Source organism: Anser brachyrhynchus (assembly GCF_964034855.1).
Source record: "Anser brachyrhynchus genome assembly, chromosome: Z".
In the NCBI taxonomy this organism is placed as follows: Eukaryota; Metazoa; Chordata; class Aves; order Anseriformes; family Anatidae; genus Anser; species Anser brachyrhynchus.
Window position 1 is genome coordinate 2,584,144 of NC_137697.1, and position 13,106 is coordinate 2,597,249.

General features: G+C 39.5%; 1 long non-coding RNA gene across 3 annotated transcripts in view; it reads left to right on the top strand.

Annotated features, from left to right (window-relative positions):
- The window catches only part of LOC308185263, a 62,496-nt gene extending 49,757 nt beyond the window's left edge, over positions 1–12,739 (top strand). For 2 of the 3 annotated variants that reach the window (XR_013943230.1, XR_013943232.1), the window contains 3 exons: positions 829–940; positions 9,112–9,223; positions 10,477–12,739. This is a non-coding gene — a long non-coding RNA (uncharacterized lncRNA). The remainder of the gene's footprint in view (positions 1–828; positions 941–9,111; positions 9,224–10,476) is intronic. The other variant, XR_013943231.1, reaches the window with a different exon arrangement.
- The last annotated feature ends 367 nt before the right edge of the window (positions 12,740–13,106 follow it).

Below are 13,106 nucleotides of genomic sequence, written 5' to 3' on the forward strand. Positions count from 1 at the left end.
GTCTCATGAAAGTCAAGTCAACTCAGCGTTGCTCTCTGTGTGGAATATGCTGGAGATACAACTTGAAAGAGATGCCTAACTGAATATTTGAACAGTGGCCTTGCAACTCCACAGAGTGGGGAGATTTTTTGACCTTGGAAAGTGAACTTCAAGTCTGCATACACAAAGTTTTATGACTGCGCTATGGAATTGTCTATGGTACATCCACAATGGAAATGTAGGATTCCTGCAACTAGGAGTTCATGAGATAACTGAGATTAGCAAAAAGCAATTTGTTATGAAACAAAAATGCCGTTAAAGTCCTATGGCTCTATTAAAGCACTGACAAATGGCTGGCCAGCAAGGCATTTCAGAACACACTATATTTGATGCTCCAGACTTTAAGCCTGTTAGAATCATAGAGGGTGACACTGTGGCAGCTGAAACTCACTGGTCCAGTCTCACCTCATCTCGTTTTAACACACCCAGTTATATAAACAGAAAGCCTAAACTCCTGTGCTACTTTTTCAGAAAACTGAGAAAACTGGTAGTGTCTCGAGCATTTTCAGATCCTCAGTGAACTTCAGCTGGGTGTCAAAACATTAGGTGAAATGTATCCAAGCCTTCATACAAGGCTAATATACAAGTGCCATTTCTATATTAAGTCCTGTACAGTGTGTTGATATAATTCTTTAATTAATAGCCCAGTACTAACTGTTAGATAACTTCAGCATCTGTGTTAAATTTGAACTTTTAAATGATGAACTCAATAGTAGACAGGATCCCAGCTGCATGCCTGTCACAGATGGATTTCTAAGCAAAAGCTATATTGTTTCTTGTCTTTCTTAGATCTTTATGACCTCACTGCTGAGGACAAAGGTGACCCCTCCACTAAAGGCATCTAATCCTCTTGTCCCAACTCTCAAACTACAGAAATGCAAGCGTCTTTTGGCCCATTCAGGTATATATGTATATATATGATGGAGATATGTATGATATGATATATATATGATAAAGACTCCACTGCAAAGAAAGGTAGCAGTCTTTCTCCTTGAAGATCTTCAAAAGCCTCATGGACATGGTCCTGTGCAACCTACTCTGGGTGGCTCTGCTTGAGCTAGGGGTTGGTCCAGATGGCATCCAGAGATCCCTTCCAACCTTAACTATTCTGTGATTGTGGTATTTCCTGAAAACATCTGTTCATCTGAAGTTTTAAAGTAGAAATGATCAGAATATAGGATACAAATATGTATGTGTATGTGTATGTATATGTTTATGTTTGTTTGTTTGTTTTTCCTGCAGTCCACATTAAAAACAAGCTAGAAATGACAGCCAAGTGACTTTTTCCATATAACAAGTATAAAATGTACTCCAGCCTAGGCGAAAGAAATTGTATGCTCAGGGGTGAAAAAATACAATTAAAAACACCATGAGTAGAAGTAGAAGGTATCTTGATATTTTTTTAACATTTTCATTTTTGTTCTACAAAACATCTTATAAACCATTCTTAGTGTTTCACCAGCACATCTTTCTCTTGATTTATGTATGTTTACATATATACATACACATATATATATGTATGATTATATATATATATAAATGTTAGATTGCATTTAATAGATTTAGGATAGCATCAGTGTTCTAGAAGAGCACCGTAGGGTAATGCTTCTCCGAAGATATTACATCATAAAAAGGATGCTTTTTATGCAGATGGATATTGATCCAGAGATTGTTTCCCTTCTCTTTAGTGATCTGAAAATGTAAGACCAGATGATCTCCATAAACTCTCCAATCTGTATCTCTCCAATTTAGTTAGCACAAGTTCCTCTATTAACAATGGCTGCATTTTGATGGCCTAGGGATAGTTGTTCTTAAACACTGACACTATTCACTAAACTGTACACAGCACACAAAATCAGCAATACAGGAACAGTTAGACTGGGTCAAAAAAGCTGCCTGTTTGGTCCAGAATTCTGTATATAAAGAAGTAGTGATGATGGTTTCAAAGAAGAAAAATATGAATAATAATAATAATAATAATTGAGAAATTACAAAATTGACAATTACAAAAAAGTTCTGTTGGTAGATCCTGGCATCCACTCAGAAACAAGAGGGTTTTTATTGGGACTGGTTGGACAATCAGATTTCTAGCAATGACAGTGGAGAAAAAATGTGTAAATTGGAGATAAAATGTACTTCTTGTTAAAAAATGCATTTTAGCAGGCACCCGTGAGGTATGGAAATACATTTATCTCCATTTTACAGATAGAAGATGAGGAACAAAAAGAAGTGACTAAATCAAGGTCATAGCAGATTCTTACAGCAATGGTAAATTCAGTCTTGGATGCCAGATTCCTCTGAAGTAGGGCTGCCATTTGACTGAGTTTCCCAGACATATTTCCAAGGAGTAGAAATGAAACAAGTGAGCAAATAAACAAAAGCATGAAGACTTTGTCCTGACTGAGTAATTGGTTGTAACAGACTTATGGGCACCTGGAGTGCTGGCCAAAATGTCACTGTGTAATGTTTTGCACCCTAATCAATTTTATGAAGCTTGCACAACACAGATGTGCCTTGAAAACACTTACCTTGGGTGCACAAACACTGCAAGATTGCCTGCACAGGTGTTGCAAGTCCAAAGGCTTTCCAGATGTGCCAAGCTTTCTGACAACTATTTTATCAACTGTGCAGTACATACATTGGGAATGTGATGTATCCTGGAGCTCTAGATTCATTGTACACTTATTAGGCTGTCACCTTCTACATGTGCCTGTCGTATAGCCAACATGTCCCAGTTGCATATGGGAGTACACTCCCATTACGTTCATGCAGTAGATTGGACACCTTGAACTTTTTGCACAGTTGGTGCATAAATCTCAGACAGAAATATGGGACCCTTTCCCAACAGATATTCCAGCCCTGGGTCCAAACTATGCCTAGAAAAAGTAATGGAAGACAAAAGCAATAATTCAATATAAATGATCCCCACTTACAGGATACCTTTCTTTGGAGCATATTGCTATGGAGAAGTCCCCAAAGACAGACTGTGCAACCTGTGCTTACGGACACATACTCATTACTAGTGAACCTATATAATAGGTGCTGTGAGTTGCAGGAATTTCTGGATTTTATAAAAAGTTCTCATTATTCCCTCGTGCTTCTCCTCTAAAAATTAAAAGTTATTTTGCATTCACAGCTGTTTATAATAATCTTTTGTTGTTGATAAATCTTACACAGTCATTGTGTTTCTGATATTGCATTTCTGAATTTGGTCTCATCAACTGACCTTTGTGGAAATGATGCCTGTATGACCAATAAGAATAAGAGAGAAGTTGAAGCCTGGAAGCACAATTACTTCTCTATGAACAATTTGTTAGATATAGCCTAAAATATGCAGTAATCCAAGTACAAACACAGAGGCTACTTGATTAGAGAAAAAAGCCAATTCATACTTTGAAAGGGAATAAAGAAATAAATAAATCTGTGTAGCCATCTGTGCTGTGTATATCAGACTGATTTGAGGAGATATTTCTGCAGAGCTCTCCAAGATCATTCAGCTGCCAGACCTGTGACTTGTAACACTCAGTCCGACATGAACTAAGAAACCCATAGGTAAATTCATAACTGGCATTGTGCCAATATGAAATAGTTCGATGATGGGAGGTTTATATTGTTAAATTAGAATCAGCACCTATTGCCAGTGGGAAGAAATAACAGGACCACCATACACTGTGACTAACATCTCCCAGGGGAAATTTTTCTCTTTTTCCTTTCATCTGCAAGACACCTCCTTCACATACTTTATTCTAAAATGCTGCACAGACAGAAATTTTGAAAGGTAATGATTATTAGTGCTATGCGATGATTTCCATGCTAAGAATTTCCTAAGGGTTTTAAGGTCTGTCTATCCCCACTAGAGATTGATAAAGCACCATCTCAGAGATAAACAGCACAGAATAATTAGGAAAACATCAGCTCCTGGGATCCCTGTGAAATATTTCACTGACACAGACTGCCACCTCTTCTTGCCGTAGCAAACTGAAAAAAAAATGCCTATCTAAGAATGCCTGATGCACTATCTCATACAATGTGTGTTGTCATGCAGTTGTCATGCAACTGTTTTGTTGAGGAACACACAGCTACTTCTGCAGTGAAGTGGATGAGCAATAAAGTTAGAAGGAAGAACGCTTTTGTTGTTGTTCTGTAAGAAATCACGAGATGTTAGCTAGTTTGGATATAGCCAAGAAGCTATTTCATTTGGGCTTTGCATTGTACATGCCATGTCCTGTAATTGATGTCATGTAACTTAACAGATAGTTATCAAGTGTTATCAACACTTCTCAGAGAATACAATCATTTAAATTATAGCGAGCCTTTTAACACTGTTCTGTAACACTAGTTTAGTAGTAATTTAAAAACAAAAAGTCAAGATACTGGTTATCCCTGGAGTATTTTCAGCTGAGGTCTAATCTTAACATGGCTTAGTAGCTCTGGTTAGGAATTCTCTGGTGCAATTTGGGTTTTTCAGCTTTCTGTCTCTGTTTCCTCACTGATATGCAACCTATTTACTTTTCAAAGTCAAAACTTTTCTTTGTCAAAGGTACAGTGTTTCCTTTGAAAAATTGGTTAATATATATATATATATATTTAAAGTAGACTGTTTCTTTTAAGTAAATATTTTTATACAGAAAGCAAAATGAATTAAAAGCAATTAAAAGGTCACTGTTCACAAACAGTGATGGACTGGTGGGAGATGTGGTGGTCGAGAGCTGTCTTGGGCAGAGTGACCACGAAATGGTTCAGTTCTCTATTCTTGGCGAAGTCAGGAAGGGGACCAGTAAAACTGCTGTCTTGGACTTCCGGAGGGCTGACTTTGAGCTGTTCAGTACACTGGTTGGCAGAGTCCCTTGGGAGGTGGTTCTGAAGGGCAAAGGAGTCCAGGAAGGCTGGGCACTCTTCAAGAAGGAAATCTTAATGGCTCAGGAGCAGTCTGTCTCCACGTGCCCAAAGACGAACCAGCGCAGAACTAGACTGGCCTGGCTGAACAGAGTTGTGGTTCGAGCTTAGGAGAAAAAGGAGGGTTTACAATCTTTGGAAAAGAGGGCGGGCTACTCAAGAGGACTATAAGGATGTTGCGAGGCTGTGCAGGGACAAAATTAGGAAGGCTAAAGCTCATCTGGAGCTCAATCTGGCTACTGCCGTTAAAGATAACCAAAAACGATTTTACAAATACATCAACACAAAAAGGAGGACTAAGGAGAATCTCCATCCTTTACTGGATGTGGGGGGAAACTTAGTTACAAGGGATGAGGAAAAGGCTGAGGTGCTCAATGCCTTCTTTGCCTCAGTCTTTAGCAGCAAGACCAGTTGTTCTCTGGATACCCAGTACCCTGAGCTGATGGAAGGGGATTGGGAACAGGATGTGGCCCTCACTATCCACGAGGAAATGGTTGGAGACCTGCTACAGCACTTGGATGTACGCAAGTCGATGGGGCCAGAAGGGATCCACCTGAGGGTACTGAGCGAACTGGCAGAGGAGCTGGCCAAGCTGCTTTCCATCATTTATTGGCAGCCCTGGTTATCAGGAGAGGTCCCAGTCAACTGGCGGCTAGCAAATGTGACGCCCACCTAAAAGAAGGGTCAGAGGGTAGATCCAGGGAACTATAGGCTTGTTAGTTTGACATCAGTGCCAGGGAAGCTCATGGAGCAGATTATCTTGAATGTCATCACGCGGCACTTGCAGGGCAACCAGGCGATCAGGCCCAGTCAGCATTGGTTTATGAAAGGTAGATCCTGCTTGATGAAACTGATCTCCTTCTATGACCAAGTGACTCGCTTGGTGGATGAGGGAAAGGCTGTGGATGTGATCTACCTTGACTTCAGTAAGGCTTTTGACACCGTTTCCCACAACATTCTCCTCAAGAAACTGGCTGCTCGTGGCTTGAACTGGCGTACGCTTTGTTGGTTTAAAAACTGGCTGGATGGCCGGGCCCAAAGAGTTGCGGTGGATGGAGCCAAATTCAGTTGGAGGCCGGTTACTAGTGGAGTCCCCCAGGGCTCAGTGCTGGGGCCGGTCCTCTTTAATATCTTTATCGATGACCTGGATGAGGTGATCAAGTGCACCCTCAGTAAGTTTGCAGACGACACCAAGTTAGGTGCGTGTGTCGATCTGCTCGAGGGAAGGAAGGCTCTGCAGGAGGATCTGGATAGGCTGGAGCGATGGGCTGAGGTCAACTGTATGAAGTTCAACAAGGCCAAGTGCCGGGTCCTGCACCTGGGGCACAACAACCCCAAGCAGAGCTACAGGCTGGGAGATGAGTGGTTGGAAAGCTGCCTGGCCGAGAGGGACCTGGGAGTATTGGTTGATAGTCGACTGAATATGAGCCAGCAGTGTGCTCAGGTGGCCAAGAAGGCCAACAGCATCCTGGCCTGTATAAGAAGCAGTGTGGCCAGCAGGTCTAGGGAAGTGATTGTGCCCCTGTACTCGGCTCTGGTGAGGCCGCACCTCGAGTACTGTGTTCAGTTTTGGGCCCCTCGCTACAGGAAGGACATGGAGGTGCTTGAGAGAGTCCAGAGAAGGGCAACGAAGCTGGTGAGGGGTCTGGAGAACAAGTCTTACGAGGAGCGGCTGAGGGAGCTGGGCTTGTTCAGCCTGGAGAAGAGGAGGCTCAGGGGAGACCTCATCGCTCTCTATAGGTACCTTAAAGGAGGCTGTAGAGAGGTGGGGGTTGGTCTATTCTCCCATGTGCCTGGTGACAGGGCGAGGGGGAATGGGCTAAAGTTGTGCCAGGGGAGGTTTAGGTTGGATGTTAAGAAGAACTTCTTTACTGAAAGGGTTGTAAGGCATTGGAATGGACTGCCCAGGTGGTTGAGTCACCATCCCTGGAGGTCTTTAAAAGACGTTTAGATGTAGAGCTTAGTGATATGGTTTAGTGGAGGTCTTGTTAGTGTTAGGACAGAGGTTGGACTAGATGATCTTGGAGGTCTCTTCCAACCTAGACAATTCTGTGATTCTGTGAATTAGGGTTAGAATATATTGATAGGAAAAGGTTTAGAATACTTTACTGACATAATAGTTAGTCTTACTAGGTTTATGGTAGCTGTAGTAATGACAGTAAATTTTCAGGGACATTTTTGAGATTCTGACTTTTGATTTGATTTCAAGTACCTTGAACAGGGAAAAAAAAAATATCAGTTCTTGAAAATACCTGTAAGAAGGAAAAAAAAGAAGAAAAAAATAAAAATTCCTGAAGCCTATCAATGTATTGCATATATTGAGCCAAAGAATTCTTCAGTAACATGTCCATGGGTGATATAGGCTAGGCAACAAAATCCTAATTTTTATTATTATGATAAAGTTATTGGAATAGTTTTACATTGCACATATTATGTACAGTTTATAAATTCTTTGTCAGTTTTAGGGCACTATTTACTTCACCCACTGAGGTGAATCACAGCTCAGCGCTAGCCTATGCTGCATACTTATGACCTGAGTGTACTAAAGATGCAAGGACATTTTGCTGTGAGGAATTTATTAATGCTTTGCCATCTATCTCAAAACCACAATTCATTTCCTTTCATAATTTGTACGAGTATTGCTTAATTACATCTCCTTTTTTTTTTTTTTTTTTTTTTAATACATTCCCCAGCAGTAACAATAGAAAGGTCTGTTAGTCATCCAAAGTTTCTGCAGCATTGCTCTGAACCATCTGAAGATCATTAATGTGCTAATCACAAAAGAAAGGAGAGAAATTTGCAGAACTTTATGAGCAGTTAATGCAAAGTTAGAACCCAGGCTCTCATTTTTAAATAGGAGGAATAAATGCCTAATATGAATAACTTCTGATATCATACAGGGAGAAGAGCATGACTGAGCATGACACTGACCACCAGCCAGTAACACAAAAGTATCGCTCTTGGCAGGTGGATTCACTCATGCTGTATATGTGATATTTTTTACTGATGGATTGTACAAAACTACTGATATGATGTCAGAGTGACTTGTTTCATCTCCGCTAAGGTCAAGGTTGGTTCAGGCTTCATATGGCTCAAAACCTGGACCAACGCCCAATGAAGTTAATATGACCATTTCCATTGACTTTGATAGGTTTTGAATCAGGCGATGTAGATAGGTATAACTTAAGGAATTCAATCAGGGAAGAGTATGGAAGCAGAAAAATGAAGTAATGATGTGTGAAAATCTGAAGAACCCTAACAGGCTCCAGCTGTAGTAAAGTTTGTGCCTTTGTTGAATTAAATCACTTTATGGTAAGAGTCTCTAGTTTGGATTAGTAGTAAATGGCTAAAACGTACTGTAAACTCAGATTATTATTAACAATCTATCTTTTTATCCAGATTGGTTCTTTTGTTTGTTTGTTTGTTTGTTTGTTTGTTGCATTTTTCGTATGAACTTTACAAAGGAAATGACTATCATATTGTGAGAAAGAAAACCAAATGGTGATAACACAGGATGAGACATCCTCCATTGACCACAGAAATGCTCACATGTTCCCAGACTTACTCAAGGTTGAAATCCCTTTAATTGTTCATTTCAAAGCAGCAGGAAACAGAAAGCTCATTCACAGCAGGTATATAGGGAAGAGTGAGATGCTGAATGTGGACTACTTTATTGAAAATTCCTGGAGTTAAAGTGCTATTGCTTCAGTGACAAAGATGGCATATTTGTGTGTGGGTAACAGTCTATCCTATTTATAATGAGAAATGCCATGTAAAAAAGAAATCCTTAAGCAGCTGACTGAGCCAAGAAATCAAACGGACAATTAGTTGGCTTCATTCTCCCATAAGGTATTTAAGTGACTGATAAATTGGAAATATAAAAGGGAAAAGAGGTGCTCCAAAATAGGCACTGAAGGGGAAGAAAATACAATTTAAAGGCAATGGGCTTTCATGTTGCACCGTGTTATTGGTATTGTCTGGACAGGTTTGTAAAACAAGCAAAGTAACAAAACCCTATAACGTGTTTATAAAGAACAAACAGATATGGGCGTAAAAGAGAGTGGGTTCCTCACAGCAGTGATGCATGTCTTAAGAGGACATGGGATGCATCAGTGGTATTGGTATGGAGTGAGAAGCATATCTCTGTAGTAGGTATGTTCTGTTTTGCTTCACCAGGATCTCTTCCCCAGACATATACACGCCCATGAGGAAAGAAGGCTACAGGAGTATTCACATATGGAAGTGATCTGTAAAAATGCATCAGATATCTCAGAGGTACATTACACAGGTACATTACTTTAGATGTGTGTGGGAAGGACTTATTATATGATTGCATTTTTCCTGGCTGGAATTTAGTAGAGAATACTGTTTCAGAAATCACAGTAAATAAATCTGAAAGTTCTCTATCTTCCCCTAATGTCTTCCCACATGATGTATGGCAATAAACAGAACAGTCGTTCCCCAGTTGCCCAGTATCTCCTTAAAAACACTCAGTGAGAGAAATTCCTATTTTTATTTATTTTTTTTTTCCAGATAAGCTGTTACCAGGTATGCCTGCAAATTTTTATGTGCCTCCTTGAAACTCTTCCTGTTTCTACATTATTTTGTCCCTTCAGCATGAATTACTGCCCGAACAGTCACTCATGCCTGTATTTGTATTGTTGGCTGATTGCTAGGCATGGGATTTTACATTGGGAGATTCTCAATGTCTTCATTCAAGTTTTTAATTGAAATATAACATAGTTCTTTATCCAGGCTGTTTCACAATATGTCCCTTCTTATTTGAGGCACCTTCTGCTACTGAAGGGAGATACAATTCGAGTATTTCAGAAACATGATATCCAAAAGAAGTGTTAATGCAGTATTAAGTATTTTAATGCAATTAAAGTGAGAGTCAAGTGGAAAAAAGTAAACTGTGGTGCACTGAATGACCAAGAAACTTTTTTGGAAAAGATTATGCACACCTGACAGGTCCAATGTGATAAGTATATCAAGATTTAGTGTCCATTTATTAGTTTCTTAGTGCAGGGAAACTATGTGGATGCCAAACCTGAATCATTACCCTCATTTTTCATGATATAATCAGTATGAAAATGGTGACTACCTGGATATTTTCCTGGACATCAGGTGTTCTAACTAAGTACAGCTAGATCACCATTATTTCATCATTGACTCATTATCATTCTGATTAATGTTGCTTCTTTATTTTCATTCCCTGTTCTGAAACAATGCATATGTCATTGAGTAATTATGTCCAGTTCCTGCTTCTGAATTATGACCTTGACAAGCATGTGTCTTTGTCATTGCTACTCTAGCTTCACCCTTTTCCCTGAAGCCTTTCCCTCACAGACAAATAAATTAGCACCTGATGATGCTTAGTTGAGCTTAAGGTCAAAACCTGAAAATATTCCTCTTATACATTGCTACATGCAAACCTCTTGCCACTATCATTTTCTTTGACCATTAAATTCTTCACTCAAACATTTGAGAGGCATGCTTGTTGGATTGCATTTGGATATATTCAATCTCTGCTTATTTCAGCTTGAATAGTGGGAGGCATTGGCACGTGGATGTGAAAGTTTCCTGTGTGTTTTGAAGCTGAATATACAGATGATCAACCTCTCTGTTCATGGATTTACCACCATTTTGAAGGTTTGTGGTCAGCTTTCCCCACAGCAGCAGTCCCATTTGGTACACCTAGATGTATACAGATATGAGACATAAAGGTCTTGATTTTCACTTGACTCTGAAATGAAACCATTCCTGCAAATTTTAATATTAAAGAGCACCCAAAAACATTATTAAGGAGTTGCATTTGCAGTTTAAGGAAGCAACAATTTTAACAGCACACAGCATTAACCCCCTGTAACCCCTATCCTCCATTGGTGTCATTTACCAATTTCTCCACTGGTAATGTCTGTATACCTCTATTCCTTTGTTGCGAGTCTGACAAACTATTCTCTAATAAAACACCAGAGTAGAGCAAATTAGCAGAATCTTTTGCTAGGATATGCAAAACACATGAATACTGTTCCCATTATAAAATATCTTACTGAAAAACATCCAAGGTGGCAGAGTGACTGAAAGAGAGATTGTGAAATTCTCCACTGTCATTCCACCCTGATAATGACAATTTCCTTTTGATCCGAAGTTATACTGTTTTTACTCAATATATTGAAAAGAAGACATTTCAATGTTTGGTCAAGTAACTTTAACTGAATTTGATCTCCAGTTCAAATATTTGTGTTTTAAAACGTTGGTCATGAACTTGACCTTCTTGGCAAAATAACAAAAGGCAAGGATGAGTCTTAGCTGTCTGATGATAAATTTCATGTGACGTTTGCACTAAAATATATCTTTCTCTTAGGTTACATTTTAAAAAGAGGAACAATGTTGCACTAAGCCAGTCGTGGATACTAGTACATAGCTGGAAGTTACTCTCCAAGATTTCCTTAGGGGGTTTACAGTACAGAAAGGGTATAGTACAGTTTACAGAGAGACAATGGAAAATGCTGTTTGGTCACATTACATATATGAAATAACAACAGAGTTGTATTATCTCCATTGGTTCCAAATTCCCCCAACTTCTAATGACCTTTTTGTTTCAGGGTTGAGTTGCTGCTCTTTTCTTATACACACTCCTAATGGACTGTGCATTCCTTCACCTGACACCTTTTCCCCTTTAGCAAGGAAGGTGGAGTTGCCCAAAGGTGCCTTCCTATGTGACACTGTGTAATCATTTTAATATTTTAATTAAAAGAGAAGAAGACTCTCAAAAGATAAAGGAAACGCCCTTGTAAATAGAGTCAAGTTAAAACCTTTCCTGAAATGGATGTTGCCTGAAGCTACCTCATAGGGGAATTACAAGTAACAAGTAGCAGGTATGACATGAGTTTTGTTGCCAGCAAGGTAGTGGGAGATCACTTAGTAAGGTATTAACCAAGCATATCTATCCATTTCCTGTATTTTGCAGACCCTTTTCAAAGAACACAAAATTGTGGAGTTACAAAAAAAAAAAAAAAAACGACACAACAAGCCAAACCACACAAAAAAAAAAAAGAAAGAAAGAAAAGAAAGAGGAAAGAGAGACAGAGATGGGAGAGAAAGAGAGAAACAAAAAGAGAAGAAGAAAAACAGAGAAAGAGAGAGAAAGAAAAATAGAAGAGAAAGAGAGAGAGAAAGAGAGGAAGAGGAAGAGGAGGAGGAAGAGGAGGAGGAGGAGGAGGAGGAGGAGGAGGAGGAGGAGGAGGAGGAGGAGGAAGAGGAAGAGGAAGAGGAAGAGGAAGAGGAAGAGGAAGAGGAAGAGGAAGAAAGAGAGAGGAAGAAAGACGGAAAGAAGGAAAGAAAGAAGGAAAGAGAAGGAAGGAAGGAAGGAAGGAAGGAAAGAAGGAAGGAAGGAAGGAAGGAAGGAAGGAAGGAAGGAAGGAAGGAAGGAAGGAAGGAAGGAAGGAAGGAAGGAAGGAAGGAAGGAAGGAAGGAAGGAAGGAAGGAAAGGAAGGAAGGAAGGAAGGAAGGAAGGAAGGAAGGAAGGAAGGAAGGAAGGAAGGAAGGAAGGAAGGAAGGAAGGAAGGAAGGAAGGAAGGAAGGAAGGAAGGAAGGAAGGAAGGAAGGAAGGAAGGAAGGAAGGAAGGAAGGAAGGAAGGAAGGAAGGAAGGAAGGAAGGAAGAGAAAAAGAAAGAGAGAAAGAAAGAGAAAGAGAGAGAGAGAGAAAGAGAGAGAGAAAGAGAGAAAGAGAGAAAGAGAGAAAGAGAGAAAGAAAGAGAGAAAGAGAGAAAAAGAGAGAAAGAGAGAAAGAGAGAAAGAGGAAAGAGAGAAAGAGAGAAGAGAGAGAAGAGAGAGAAAGAGAGAAAGAGAGAGAGAGAGAGAGAGAGAGAGAGAGAGAGAGAGAAAGAAAGAAAGAAAGAAAGAAAGAAAGAAAGAAAGAAAGAAAGAAAGAAAGAAAGAAAGAAAGAAAGAAAGAAAGAAAGAAAGAAAGAAAGAAAGAAAGAAAGAAAAGAAAGAGAAGAAGGGAGAAAGGGAGAAATGAAGGAAGGAAGGTTGTTTGGTTTTGTTGGAGAAGGTCAACATAAACACTGTCCTGAGATTTTGTCTTCTGGCAAGAATTACAAACAAAAGAAAACAAAAGAAAACAAAACAAAAAAAGTAGTTAATATTAGTTAAAAATAACAAAA